Genomic DNA, 15,120 nt, shown 5'->3' on the forward strand with positions numbered 1-15,120 from the left:
GTGGCTGTAACTTAAATTCTATACAATGCTCTGCTGGTCACGTAGTCAATGTATAGGTACCAAGAACCTTGAACTTATAAAAGTGGTCTGTAAAGTCGGAAGCATTTTTAAAGGGCCAAAAGCTCAGCTCTGCTCCCTGGATTCAAATTCAGAAATAAACCTCTTTCTACCAGTTCCCTGTCCCTTGATTTATTGGTATCAAGGGAGAGCAGTCAAGTGTTAATCGGACTGTAACAACTTCAAGCAAAAATGGGTGCCTGGTTCATTTTCCCAGGCCCCTGGAATGCTCAGAAAACCGGAATTTAAATGCCCTGAAACCAATCCTCCACACTGTTAAACAGACTGGAGTGAGCTCAGGCTATCAAGTCCACAGGCTCTGGAAGTCAGGCAGACGCAGAGCACCCAGCAACATAGCTGAGGTCAATATGCAAGGCTAATCCATCTTGGAGTGGGCCCCGAGGGCTGCCCAGGTCATCTGGCTGGGGCCGCTGTCTCTCTACCTCAAGGTGATCAGGCAGGCAGGTGACCCCAAGGTGACCAGGGGCTCGTCCTGCATGAGAAAGACCTGAACCAAGGTACTGCCACTGCCTGTCAACAAAACCTCATCCTCAGTGTCAGAAGCACTCCTTCCAGCCAGCACGCCGCTCTCATACTGCAGCTGGGCCAGGCATTGGCTTGGACCGCCTCTATTGTTTGCAGCCCTACCACAACCTCACGTGGTGCAGCACACCTCCCACCAGGTCATCCCTCAAGGACAGGACAGTCTGGCCTGCTATAGTGGAATCAGTCCAAGCCAGAGGCCGAGGTCACATCCTACACCATAGGCTCCACACTCCCCCCAAATGCCTGGCAGGAATCTGGGGCAGGGTCCGATCTGATGAGGGACACGCACAGCAGGGCAGCACGCATGTCCTGGACTCACCACCCCTAGTTCCTGTCCTGGCCCTGAGGCCTGGAGGACGTGACCCCAGCAAGTCCCAGGGGTCCCTCATAGCCCCCGTCCTCATGAATATCATCAGGAGCTTCTAAACAAATCTGTCTGGTCCCAACCTCAGAGACTCTCATCACCTTGGTCCAGGGTGGGCCAGGGAATGGGCATTTTAAAAAACTCCCCAGGAGATTCTAGTACACAGCCATGGCTGAGGACTTTAGCTGAGGCCTGTGTGCTCCCATCCCCTGTGCCATGAGGGTGGGGAGGCATGGGCTGGAGGGCTCCGCGTGTTCACAGCAGCGCTATCACAGTTGACAAACAGTGTGACGGTTGTCCTCGATGGACGAATGGGGCCACGGAACATGGGATTACAGAGAGGGAAAATCCTTCAGCCCTGAAAGGAGGGAAGTGCTGACACAGGCTGCCCATGGGCGAGCCTTGACAAAGTCAGGCCGACATGAGAGGTTAAGTACTTCAGGATCCCACTGGTATGAGGGTCCAAGGCAACCACAGTCTCAGAGTCGGAAGGTAGGGTGGGGCAGGAAGCACTGGGGGAGGCAGCGGCAGAAGCTGGTGTTTAACAGGGACAGAGGCCCTGTCTGGGAAGATGAGCAAGTTCTGGGGATGGAGGGTGGCGATGGCCAGCAACGAGGTACTCGGGCCTAAAGCCACTAGACTGTGTGTTGCCAATGGTTGGAACTGTTGATTCTATGTTGTGTATGTTCTACCGCAGTAAGACGAGTTTAAGCATAAAGGCTTCCTGACCATGGAACACCTCAGAACCTTGAACATGACATGTTACCATGGCCCAATCGGCCTCCACGAGAGGCAGGACTCACCCTCCTGCTGATAATGGTGGGTCACGGAAGCCTTTTGAGCAGGGGACAGAGGATGCTGCATGATGGAACCAGCACTTCCCAGAGCAGCATGGGTGCTTGCTCAGCCTCCGAGAGTGCGAGCTTCCTCCCGCCCAGTGCTGGCAGGCCACATCACTTGTCCAAGGTGCAGCCCACAGGTGCAGCCCATGGCAGAGCTGGGACCCAAGCTCCAGGCAGTCAGACTAGACACCTGACCCTTCAAGTGTGGTCTGCAGGCAAGCAGCATGCTAGAACCCAGAGCTGGACAGGAATAGAGATGGTCAGGCCCACCTCACCCTCTGGCACCTGCATTTTCACAAGATCCCAGTGATCATGCCCATAAAGGATGAGAAGCACTGTCCTGAGCCACCCACACGCTGCCTCTCCCATGGCCTCCGCCATGGTCCCCTCCAGACCCAATGTGATATTCTTGTATTCAGCTTGCGGGCTGGGAGCGCAGCTGGTCCATGACAAGGCACCTGTTCCCCGCCTCCTCCTCTCCCCCTGGTGCTGCAGGTCCCCAAAGCCTGCAAGTCATTCAGTTACTGTTCATGCCACACTGAGCTGGGATTTCTGCCAGCTAAGGAGAAACAAGAAAGGTTTAAAGGATCAAAGGAACTCAAAGCCTCTTTCAAGGCTTGCCCTCTGAGCCCACAGAATCACCAGGAATCTAAGCTTGGGAGGCCCCAATGCAGCCAGTCCACCCTGTCACAGGCCCAGACTCACCCTCCACCAAGCCTCCCAGGCCACTGGGTCTAAGGGAAGTGCCCAAGAGCTGGCTTCCCCCATTTCTCAAGGAGGCTGTTGAGTCCGGGTGTCCTTTAAGAAGCACCTTAGGGGAGGACAGCTGTCCATGGCAGCTCTTCCCCATTTGACAGGCCCCGGGGTGCAGCCACGAGTCATGGCATAAGCACCCCACAAGCCCTGCCACGGCCTCTCCACAAGGCTTAGCCCATGAGCCGGCCCACTCAGCCACCCTAATCTCTGGATAAGTCACACTATCTGCCCCACGAATTGCCTTTCTTGCCACCTCTGGGTCTCCAGCACCCACTTCTTCTGGCACGGGGCTCCCCAGGCTGAGCCCTTTCTGTCAGGGATCCCATTCCCAGCTCTCACCCACAGCCCTGAGTCAGTGGGTCCCACCTCCCGAGTGACCCCTGGAGTGCTGTCCATGCCCTGTGGTCAGGCAAGGCTGGCCAGGGCACATCACACAATGTCAGTGTCCCCTGCCCCCCATCCACATGTCCCGCTCCAGTGAGGCAGGAAGCCTGGATGCCACTCTGCTGTCAGTGTGTGACACACTCTCCCAGGATGAGCCCACAAGGGTACCTGGCATACCCGTCAGGGTGCAGAGGAACAGAAAAGAATCCAGGATGCCTGAGGACTGGGCATCCCAAGGAGGGCCTCAGTTGCTCCCCTTGGCATCCTGCACAAGCCCTGACCTCACAGACTTTTCCCGTCGTGTCTACAAGCCCCAACACTGACAGCAAATGCCTGCATCAGGGCTTTGACATCATCCCGCTGAATTAAGGCCCACTGATATAAAGATCACGTTAACAGGCATCCCAATGCGCATGGCCACATGTGGGCCACATGTGGAATGGGCACAAGCACTAGAGGCCGAGCCTCCTCGCTGTTCCTGGGGTGAGACTCCTCCCCAGCCACCCCTGGGCCCCACCCCTCCAGAGGGGGAAGGGCAAGTAGCTCCCAGAGTGGCAGCAGTCCTCCTTCCCACTCAAGGCTGCACACGAGCTGGCAAGGGCCCAGTCTGGCCATGGCTCACATGGGTCATGCATGGTCCAGACTCAGGGCCGCCATGCCCAGGGACCCAGAGCCAAGGCCAGCTGTCCTGCATCTGGCCAGCTTCTGTCTCACCACCTATCTCTGCAGTCATCCACAGCCACCACCGGAAAGGCCCCGCCCTCCCCATCTGTCCCACGAATACCAGCTTGCATCAAAGCATGGTTGGCGCTGCCCAGAGCCTTCCAACTGTACCGGGCCCAAGTGTGTCACTCTGGGTCACACGTGGCGATGACATGTCTACCCTGTCCTGCTAGCATGTGGGCTTACTGATGACAGGGATTCCTCTCTCTCAGGTCAGTGTCTGCTAGTGCCCCATCTCTGGGCACCCAATGAGCACCTGCTGAATACATTTTGGAACATGGAATGCAGGCAATAACCCAGCCACAGTAATCAGCACACAGCTCTCCTTGGGCTGGGGTCCCCTAGAGGAGAGGAAGGTGGGAGAGGAAGGAAGGCTTCCCACACCCCCTGGACAGCACAGGGCCTCAGCCACTACCCTGTCACAGGAACACCCTCATCTGTATTGGAGCCACGACCACCACCAGCCACCAGCAGCCCTGTGAGCTGTGGTTCTGCCTCTCTCATCTGTGCCTTGACACCCCCACGAGGCCACTCACCGTACCCAAGTCTGCAACAGCTTCTTGTTCCTCCACCTTCATGTCCTTTGCCCTAAGAAGTGTGCTAAGGGCCATGCTGAGGACCTGATTCAGGCCACTCTCCATGCTGCTGGCAGAGCTCTCCTCTCCAGATACAGAGCAGCCCAGAGACACCCCTAGCACAGAGGTACAGAGGCCTTGGGTGTTGAGGTTATGGGTCCCAACACACTTCACAGCGCCCACCACCATGCCTGGCTAATTTTTTTTATTTTTCGCTGAGATGAAGTCTCACTATGTTGCCCAGGCTGGTCTCAAACTCCTGGACTCAAGTGATCCTCCCTCCTCAGCCTCCCAAAGTGCTGGGATGACTGGCATGGGACACAGTGCCTGGCCTGTGTTTATTTTAATACACAAACATCTTAGATACAGACCGAAATGAGCTCCCTGGGGTCGCCCCAGCCAGTCCTAAACTCAGCACGTAGGATGGAACCAAAAGCCAGATGTGTGTTGTGTGAAGTGAGACAGCCCTGCCGTGGGGGCATGAATGGGGTGTGAGGGACTGGCCTAATGATCACCCTTCTATCCTGCTGGACACTCCACCAAGGGGGCCTTTCTCCCCCTTGAGTCCAGAACCATGATCTGACCCAATCCCACCCATGTTTTTATGTATCAGTCCTGAAAGACCCCAAATAACTGATTTCCTCTATTTCATGGGGAGGGGGCATTCATCAGAGGATGAAGTGTCTGTCACAGTCACGCCAAAATAACAACCACGTGTGCCCAGAACTGCACTCCCAGCCCTAAAAGTCTGTAGGACAAACCACATCGCCATGAGCCCATTTCACAGACAGGAACTGAGGCTCAGCCAAAGTGACTTGTGCAAAATCACTCCAGGGTTGTGTCAGGGTCAGAACATGGACACTGATCCCCGAATTCCAGTTCTTGTTCATGGAGTCCCACATCACTGGCAGAAAGGACCAGTTCCAGGACAAGCACGCACGCTACAGGCCACAGTGCCCCCCACAGTCAGAGCCACCTCTTGGGAATCATGCGAAAGGTCAACAGCGTCCTGTCCTCAAAGAACAAACAGCCAGCAGATACAAGCTCCAGATGCTAATGTTCAACTTTCACTCAAGACCAAAAAAGTACTGCATTTATAAGAGTCATCCTCCATCCTTGACCGGGCCGGTTCTGGTATTTCCTCCTCCAAAGCTCTAGTCCCATCGACACGCCCTTTCAAGGTAATCTTGGCCACAAAGGTGTGTAGAGCACCCAGTCTCGGGCCTGGTGCTTGTGTGAGCACTTGACATGGTCGGCACTCGCAGTCCTGTGACAGAGGCCCCATGTGGATTCCAAGAGCCCACATGCGTGCAGGCTCACGCATGCAAGCACACATGCAGACTGAGGGCCAGGCACTTGGGATATATCATGAACAAACTCTGGCCCTTCCCTCAGCTAGAGGGTCAGGTCACCTGTTCAAGGTCCCTTAACAAGGACAGGGGCAGGCTGGAGCCTGAGGGTTGGCCCAGAGTCCATGTCTTTACCCTGAGCTCCTGCCGGGTGCTCCAATGTCCCCAAGGCATTGAAGCTGAAGACACAGCCAGGAAGACAGATCCCATCTGTGGGCATAGCCCCCACAGGGACAGTGAGAGCATCTGTTCATCCAACACTGTGTGCTGTAAACTGAGCCTAAGTCCAACTCCGGCCTCAGCCCTGGAGTCAAGGACAAAGGGACACAGGCTTCGCCCTCAGGTGGTCGAAGGCAGAGGAGGGGATAGCAGGTGCCTCATTTTCATCATGGCTACTCAACATGACCCACTGCCAGGCCATACACAGCCTGGGAACCACGATAACTGTCCTGTGTGTGGTTTGGAGGAGCCACCGAGTGTGCTTGTCAACTTCCCCCGGTGTCACTCAGAGACCTGCGTCTTTCACACACCACCCCCTCCCCCCACTTAAAAAGAATCAGAGTAACCATGGCGACTCTGATCCTCCCCATGGCCTTGTTACTTGACCAGTCTTGGGAGCTGTGTGCCTGCCTCTGGCCGCAGTAGCGCCAGTGAGCAGCCCTCCAGGTATGGGACTGGGCTGCCTCCCAGGAGCACTCCTGTTCACACTGCACCTGCTGTGCAGATGTCCCTCCAAAGCCTCCAGAAGGGCCCCCTTGCTGAGACTCCATGACACCCTCCCCAAGAGAACCCACCAGGGATATGCCTCGGCAGCCAAGTTTGGTGTCTGAGCCCAGCCTGTTTCCCTTGGGGTTCCCTGACAGCAGGGACCAGGACCCCCAGGCTTCCGAACTCAGCACAGCATGGGGCATGCAGACACTTGGGAAACACGCACTGCTGTGAGAGGACTAGAAGATGGGGCTTGAGGACCCAAGCCGGGGTTGGGCATGCCTCCTGCGATGGAGGACCAGGTAGGGAGGCCCCGCAGCCTCATGGCAACACTGCTCCCTTCCTGAGAACAGTCACTGCTGAGTTGGAAGAAACTGTCAGCTGGGCTCGGTGGCTCAGCCTGTAATCCCGCGCCTTGGGAGGCTGAGGTGAATGAATTGCCTAAGCCCGCGGGTTCGAGACCCACCTGGGCAACTTGGTAAGACCTCATCTCTACAATAAATCAAAAAATCAGCTGGGCATGGTAGCGTATGCCTATAATTCCGGCTACTCGAAAGGTTGAGGTGGAAGGATCGCCGGAGCCCAGCCGGTCAAGGCTGCGGTGGCCAGGAGCGGCCATTGCACTCCAGTCTGGGTGACAGAGTGAGACTCCAACTCAAAAAAAAAAAAAGAAAGAAAGAAACTGTCAACTATTCCAGCACATCTAATTTCCTTCCTTTTAGTAAAATGCTCTGCTCCATGGCCTCCTCAGTCACAGACAGTGTCAAATCTAAAAAGTGCTTTTCAAGCAGGCGACTCTTGCTGTCCCGAATGCTGCATCTCTTCCTCCTGAGGTGGTGCACGGAACGCCGAGTCATTTCCATTTTTAACTCGGGTAGGAACGTTCATTCCTTCAAGTTCAAGAGCAGCTGAGTGGGCACTCTCCAAATTGCAGGAGGCCATGGCGTCGGGAGTGGAGCATCTGCAAGTTGGGGTGGCAGATGGCCCAGTGAGGAGGAGCAACTGCTGGCAGATGGCCCCAAGGGCGGGGGCGAGGCAAGAAAACTTCTGATTGCAAACAAATCAGGACTAGGAGCATCCCCAGACGCAGGGCCCACACAGATGTGTGCTGCTCTGGCAGACGGGTGGCATGGGGCCGGGTGGGATAGGTGTGACAAGAGGGATGGGTGGGACAGGTTGTACAGGTGGGATATGGGACAGGTGGGACAGGTGGCACCAGCGGGACATGGGACAGGTGGGACAGGAAGGATGGGAGGGACAGGTGGGTCGGACCCTCCCATTTCTTGGGGCACCAGACAGTGCAGGCTGGGGTTTGGTACAGAGGTTCTCATCTATAGTTTGTCTTTCCTACCCTGTTGTGAATAAGTATGAATAAGGACATAGGCTCACAATTCAGACTACCTGAAATAAAGACCTGGCTCCATGCAGGACTTCTGTGAATCATAATGAAGCGATTCTGTAGGACACTGTAACAGTGGGTGTCATTATACATCATCAAAACCATGGAATGCACAGCACTGAGAGCAATTCCTCATGTACATGGTGGAATTTAGTGAGTAGCAATATATTGATGCACCAATGATACAATGTGTTGATGTTGCTATGTATCACTGTAACAATAATACAATGTAAAGGTGTGTGGTATTGGCTCATGGATTGTGACAAGCTTGTAACAGACATGCCACACTGATACAAGATGCCAACAATAGGGGGGACCTTGGGGGGGATTAACATAGGAACTCTATTTTCTGCTCAAGTTTTCTGTAAATCTAAAACTGCTATAGAAAATAAAGCTTCTAATTAAAAACGAACAAACGTATACACCTGGCTCTGCTTTTTGTTGGCCGGATGACCCTGGCTTACTTGGGTTTCCTTTCCCCATCTGCAAACTGAGGACAAGGCCAGCACTGTGAGAAACAAGCGAGTTAATATGCGGAAAACCCTTAGAACAGCACCCACGGGTCATGTGGAGCTTGGCGTCAGTTGTGATGGCGATGATGATACAGCTGCCACATGCCCCATACAGCTTAAACACCTCTGTACGTCATGTGGACTAAGCCTGGCAGCGGCACTGCCAGTAGGTAAGGAGAGTTACCACCCCACTCTCCCAGAGAGAAATCCTGTAGCTTAGGTAGATTGTGTAACCGTCTGGGGTCGCGTAGACGGCAAGGGCCTATCTGGGACTCAGACCCACGCATCTGCCTTCGCTGCACCCTTCCACTATCTCCAAGTCAGACAGGAGTCTCTTCTGGCTGCTGAGAATCCTCATCTGACCCAGCAAGAGGAGTGGAAAGGAGCCCCAAATGCTGGCAGGTGGGACCTTGCCCAGCAAAGCCAGGCTCCAGCCCCTCCGCTCCCAAGCCATGGACCTGCCATGACATCCCAGAGCCCTCAGGATGGGGTGAGGGGCACGAGGATGCTAGGCCGCCGGTCTCCTCAGCCTCCATGCTGCTGGCTTTCTAGAGGCTGCCGCCTGACAGGAAGGCCCTATCCTGGCTAGAGCCCCTGGCCTCCCATCTGGGGAGGAGTGGACTGTGACCTCCCTGCCCATGTGGTAAACTCAGCTCCTGCTCCTCTAGCTCAGAATTTAGTTTTATGTAACAGCTTTAAAATTTGGATGTGTGACTTGCCTCCCAAGTCCCAAGCCTGTGGAAGCATCGCCATGGCAGGTCAAGCCTCTCCTTGCTGTGTGCCACCACACCCCTCTCATGGTATCCCTCTGCAGTCCCAGGTCCCTCCTCCTCCTTATGACATCTCGTGATGTCTCAGTTCCTACACAAAGACCCACAGAGACCCCCGCAAGAGTGCCAATCCAACGGCCTCACCTCCTCTGGGCCCAGCCTCTGCTCCTACACCAAGAGCCAACAGAGACCCCCAACAGCCGCCCACCAATGGCCACATCTCCTCCTGGCCCAGCCTCGGGTCCTATGCTCGGGTTCCTGCCTGACACCCTCTCCCTCCCACAGCTGCCTTTACACCAGCCAGGCACAGAGCCAAAATAAACGTGTATCAGAACCATGCTGGCCACGAGTCAGCCTCCCCCTGGAGCCCACACCGGCCTCCTCTGCTCCTGTGGGGCCTTCACCTGCAGGCCCTCTTCCCAGCCTCCCCCTGCAGGCACACAGCCTCCAGCAACTTGGTAGGCACATGGCAAGGAAAGCCAAACACAACCGTCCTGAAGAAGGACTGAGCTCTCACCCATGGGAAAGGGGATCCAGTCCCTCCTGCTCTTCTTCTTCAACCTGAGGCAGAGGATGCCAGAAACCCAGAACCAAAGGGGAGCCCTTCCTCCTCTTGGACGTGGGGATGCCTGCAGGATTGGGAAGCCATGCCCACTCATTACCAGCCAAAATGCAGACAAGATGCTGCATGCTGACATGCTAATTCATCCTCAGAAAATTCAGCTGACAGTTTCAGAAGCCCCTTCATACACACAGCTGCATCCTGGGATCAGCGGATACAGGACAGGAAAACAGCGGGCTGAGCATGAGTCATGCACCAGTTTAGAGGCTGATGGGCATTGGTTCCTTTAATTCTACTAAGCCCCCAGGGGTGCGTGGCTGAACCGTGAGTAACACAACAAGCTCCCCGGTGGGAAATCCACCAACAGTCAACTTACACACATTTTCTAAGTTATATTTTATACTGTATTCTTGTAATAAAGTAAGCTGGGAAAATCACAAGGAAGAAAAAAATACTATTCGTGAAGTGGAAAGAGATCAGGAAAAAAGCCGCAGTTCCCAACCTTTTTGGAATCAGGGACCAGTTTCGTGGAGGACCATTTTTCCACAGACTGGAGGGGAGGGGGAATGGTTTCAGGATGACTCAAGTGCATTATATTTATTGTGCACTTTGTGTCTGTTACTATTACATTGTAATATATAATGAAATAATTATACAACTCACCATTTTAAAAAAATCATGGACAAAAGCATTACATAAAATAATGGTCGGGCCATGCATGGACTAAAAATAAGTGTTGGATTCCGACTTCAAGCCTGCCACTAGATGCAGCTGCACAATTGAAGTACATCAATTCACCTGTCACTCACTAATGGGGTTTTGATATGAGTCTGCAAGCAATTGACTTATTATGGTCTCTGTGCAGTCAAACCTCACTGCTTATGTTAATTTGTATTTGCAGCCACTTCCCCAGTGCTGGCTTCACCACCTCAGCTCCACTCCAGATCATCATGCACTAGATTATCCTAAGGAGCATGCAGCCTAGATCCCTTGCATGTACAGTTCACAATAGGGCTCATGCTCCTATGTGAATCTGATGCTGTCCTGATCTGATAGGAGGTGGGGCTCAGGCAGTAACGCAAGCGATGGGGAGCAGCTGTAAATACAGATGAAGCTTCACTCGCTCACCCACTGCTCACCTCCCGCTGTGCGGCTCAGTTCCTAATAGGCCACAAACCAGTACCAGCCCATGGTCTGGGGTTTGGGGATCCCTGGTATAAAGGTTTTCATCCTTGTTGTCTTCGCGTTGAGTAGCTGAGGAGGAGGAGGAAGAGGAGGAGAAAGAAGAGGAGGAGGAGGAAGAATAGTAGGAGGAAGAGGAAGATGAGGAGAAAGGGTTAGTTTTGCCTCTCAGAGTGGCAGCCGTGGGGAATGAAATCCATGCGCAAGTGGACCCATGAAGTTTTGTTCAAAGGTCAAAACCATCGCTCCCATTTTACAGATGGAAAAATTGAAGTAAGTCCAGTGGTTTTTAAGAAGCAAACAGGCTTTCGCCCTCTGTGTTCTAGCTGGGAGAGACCAACAATCTCGTGCCCTCGGAGCTGAAACAGGACACTATGACAGCCATTGACTCAGAGGCCACTTCAGGTCAGGCGACCCGGGACTGCATGTGGACAGCGATAAGTAAGAGCCACAGGGAAGACCTGCGCAGAAGCTGTGGCTCCCGGAGACTCCAGGGCTCAACGTGGGATGCATCTGCCCTGGTTCTGACTTCATGTGTCAGGGCTGGGCCCGGGCCTCTGCATTTGTTGGAGTCCCCCTGGCGGGCGAGGTTGTCTCTAAGCAGTCCAGGTGCCACCACCAGGGGATGCTTGGAAACTGGCCGGTTCCCTATGTGGACGGTTTGTGTCCCCCCAAGATTCCTGATTCAAGGCTGACCTCCAGGGCAATGGTGCTTGGAGATGAGGCCTGTGGGAGATAACGGGTTAGACAAGGCCCCGTGATAGGGTTAGCCACACTACAAGAGGAGGTCGAGGGACTGGAGAGCCCACTCTGTCTCTGCCATGTGAGTACACAGGGAGAAGGGGCCGTCTGTGATTCATGTGGCAATCCTCCACAGACACTAGACCCACCAGCACCTCGACCTCAGCTTCAGTCTCCAGAGCCGCGAGAAGTGAATGTCTGTTGTTTGAGTCACCCTGTCTCCGGGGTTTGGTTACGGCTGCCCGAGCTGAGACAGTTCCCAAGGGACTCACAGCCTCTGTCTGCCTCACACTCCTGTTTCAAACACTTTGCACTGAGAGGCCTGTTCTTGTTTTTAGTGCTAACCTTGCACAGACCACGAAGAGAAACATCAAAGGCCAAGGATCCCAGGTCATGCCTGCAAGCCTCTCAGAGAAAATTAGTTATAAATTTTCTATAGACATCATGGTCAAAAATAAGGCAGAGTTTTTTTTTTTTTATCTTCCCTATATGTTTTTTTAAAAAAACTGGGCTGGGCTCGGTGACTCAGTCTGTAATCCCAGCACTTTGGGAAGCTGAGGCAAGTGAACTGCCTGAGCCCGCTGGTTCAAGACCAGCCTGGGCAACTTGGTGAGATCGCGTCTCTACAGTAAATCAAAAATTAGCTGTGCATGGTAGCATGCTCCTGTAGTTCCAGCTCCTTGGAAGGCTAAGGCAGAAGGATCATCTGAAGCCCAGCAGGTTGAGGCTGGAGTGGCCATGAGTGTGCCACAGCACTCCAGCCTGGGCAACAGAGTAAGACTCCAACTCAAAAAAAAAAAAAAAAAAAGATTTTTAGGAGAATCGCTCTGTTAGGCCAGTGTCAACATTCAGGTATTTGTCTGAGTCACTTTTGGCCAACATCTAAATATTTACTGAACACCTCCCAACATCAAGCTGTGTCAGCCCAGGGCTTCTTGGCCCCCGGTGTGCCCATGAGCCACCCCAAGACCTCATAAGGATGATGATTCTGATTCAGCAGGTGGTCTGGATGGGCCCAAGGCTCTGCATTCCTAACCGGCTCCCAGGTGATGCCCCCTATGGGGAGCAGCCTCCAGCCCAGTGGGTACACATAAAAGGTAGCAATTCCTGGGTCCCCAACCAATCAGATCACTCCAGGGGAGGGGCCTGGGCACCTGAAAAACACCCTTGAAGTGCTCAGGTCACCGACCATGGGCCAAGATTCAGAGCTACTCTCCCAGCCTAGGACAGCTGGGGCCCCCAAGGAAACGAGTTATTTTAGATAGAGGACAATGTGGAAGGGGGACAGAACAGGAGAGGACAGAGCCCTCATGCTGAAACACAACGATGAGATCAAAGTACCACAGTCTCAGGAAAACCAGGCAGCCGAGGCATGTCCACACTGTCTTCAGGGAAGACCTGCAGGGCCATTGATGTGTCTAGGAAATGGACCCCTCTCACCTGCAGGGCACATCCGAGGCTGGAAGTAGAGACCCAGCCTGTTCCAAGGCTCTTATGGAGTCAATGGTGAACTAGCATTTGCTGAACGCCCACCTCCTGCCCCGGAGGAAACTCCTAAAGCCCCAACTTTTGATGCCCCCAAGAACCCATGGGCAGAGCTGCCTCCAGCCATGGAGACAGACACAGAGCAGAGGCCCTGGGAGGAAACAAGACCCCACAACTATTCCTGGGGATTCCACTCACCATGCAGGCAGGAGGCAGCTGTCAAGCAATGTCATGTCAACCCTGAGACTCACTGGAGCTTTGGGTCAGCCTTTCCCCAGAGTCCTGACGTTGGGAGAGCAGGCTCAGCCCCCTCCCCCCGGAGGTGAGCCTGTGACCTGGGGCCTGGCACACCCTAGGCCCAAGCATCAGCTCAGGGGGCCATGTGGCCCGCAGCAAGCCAGAGCTTCCTAGCTCCCTCAGAGGCTGCAGGCCTTAGATGCACTCTTCTCTGTCTGGAGTCTGGGAGGACATAGGTTGGGCCCATGGTCACCACCTTCCCACGCTGGAACACACAGAGCCCAGAGACAGAGAACTGGAGCCACGGACACCTCGTGACCTCTGACCCCACACTCCCAGTCCCCATCTTTACCAGCCCCACTTAGGGGGACTTCCTGCCATGGCAGCAGAGGCCATGGACTGCCCAGGGCCACATCCGGCCAGCCATCCGCCCCCAAGTGCCCAAGCACCTCCTGTGGCCCATGGGGGGCATCGCAGCCCCACACCATCGCCCAGTCCTTCCTCAGGTGGAGACCTGTGTCTGCCACTCAGTCACAAGCTGCATGGTGACAAGACTGTGTCCTATACTCCTCACTGCCACCAGGCATCCACAGAAAGGCTGGACACACTCCAGCAGGCACCTGCCATGGACCTGTGAGACATAAAGGCTGGCAGTGAGGAGGGCCAGGATGAGAAGACCAGAGGGAAGCTGGGCCTTGATTCCTCTTGGCCTGAATGGAGGGCCTCGGCTGCACAGAGGTGGAATTGGGGGTGCGGGAAAGTACAGGGAGGTGCAGTGTCTGCAGCCAAAGGCCCAGGATTGCTCCCACCAGCCCAGAAAAGTGGAGCCCCTGAACTTTGAGCTTTGTGCTTCTAATCTTGGCAAAAACACAGTCAGGCTTAAAATGTGCAATACACCAAAACGCACTTTCATGCCATCGCCCGAACAGCATCTGCCGAGGCCTTCCCGCACGCTGGGCTCTGTACCAGAAATAGCTGGCGCAAAGCGCAAAGCAAGCATGAACAGTTACTTGAGTGCTTTTGGTTTCCCCCATGTCCCTCCTGTTAAGCAGGACAGATACTGCACAAGTTAGTGGAATGTGTCCTGCTTGGTCAGGATACTGAGAAGACAGGGCCACAGTGGGCCACAGGAGAATCTGTCATGAGAAGTGAGCCCTGCTCAAATTACAGTAGGGCACAGTCAGCCCAAGACGAGGGTGTGCACAAGCCAGATGCCAGGCAGAACTTCCCAGCCCTGACTGCACCAGAGAAGCACAGTGCTCCCCACACGGAAGGGGCCAATGCCAATGTGTCCAGTCCCTGGGAAGGGTGGGATAGTCCCCAGGTTAGCATCCTTGGTGCCATACATTGGCCAGCATGGAGCCATTGGCCCTGGGCACCCATCAGCTGGCCACACATCACCAGCCTGACCACTCAGGGCAAGTGTGGGGAGAGAACAGCAAGAGGCGGCTGGCCACTGCTGGGTCACCAGGATGAGTGATTGCTTGGGACGGTCGGCCAGGCTCACAGGAAGCCGAGCCCTCCCCAGCAAACCCGTGTCCCAGCGAGCTCACCAGAGGGCATCTGAGGAAAGGGCAGTGATGATGCAGACAACAGTGTGATGGCTGTGGAGGAGGCCACGCCTTGAGCACAAGGAGCCAATGGGCATCATAGCTGCACGGGCCGCGGCCCAGAGCCAGCCCTACCATGCATGAGTCTCGTGACTCTGAGCAACTCGGTTCTCCTCTCGAGATCTTTCCTATCCTATAAAATGGGAAGAGAGCCAGGCTCGGTGGCTCAGCCTGTAATCCCACGCCTTTGGGAGGCTGAGGTGAGTGGATTGCCTGAGCCCATGGGTTCGAGACCCGCCTGGGCAGCGAGACCTCATCTCTACAATAAATCAAAAAATCAGCTGGGTGTGGTAGCGCATGCCTGTAATTCCGGCTACT

General features: G+C 54.6%; 1 protein-coding gene across 1 annotated transcript in view; it reads right to left on the bottom strand.

The window, feature by feature from the left end:
* The window catches only part of SLC24A4 (solute carrier family 24 member 4), a 139,721-nt gene that overhangs the window by 123,503 nt on the left and 1,098 nt on the right, over positions 1-15,120 (bottom strand). The gene's annotated exons all lie outside the window — the stretch shown is intronic.

Source organism: Carlito syrichta, unplaced genomic scaffold (assembly GCF_000164805.1).
Source record: "Carlito syrichta isolate Samal-C Ts95f unplaced genomic scaffold, Tarsius_syrichta-2.0.1 Scaffold315561, whole genome shotgun sequence".
NCBI classification, from domain to species: Eukaryota; Metazoa; Chordata; class Mammalia; order Primates; family Tarsiidae; genus Carlito; species Carlito syrichta.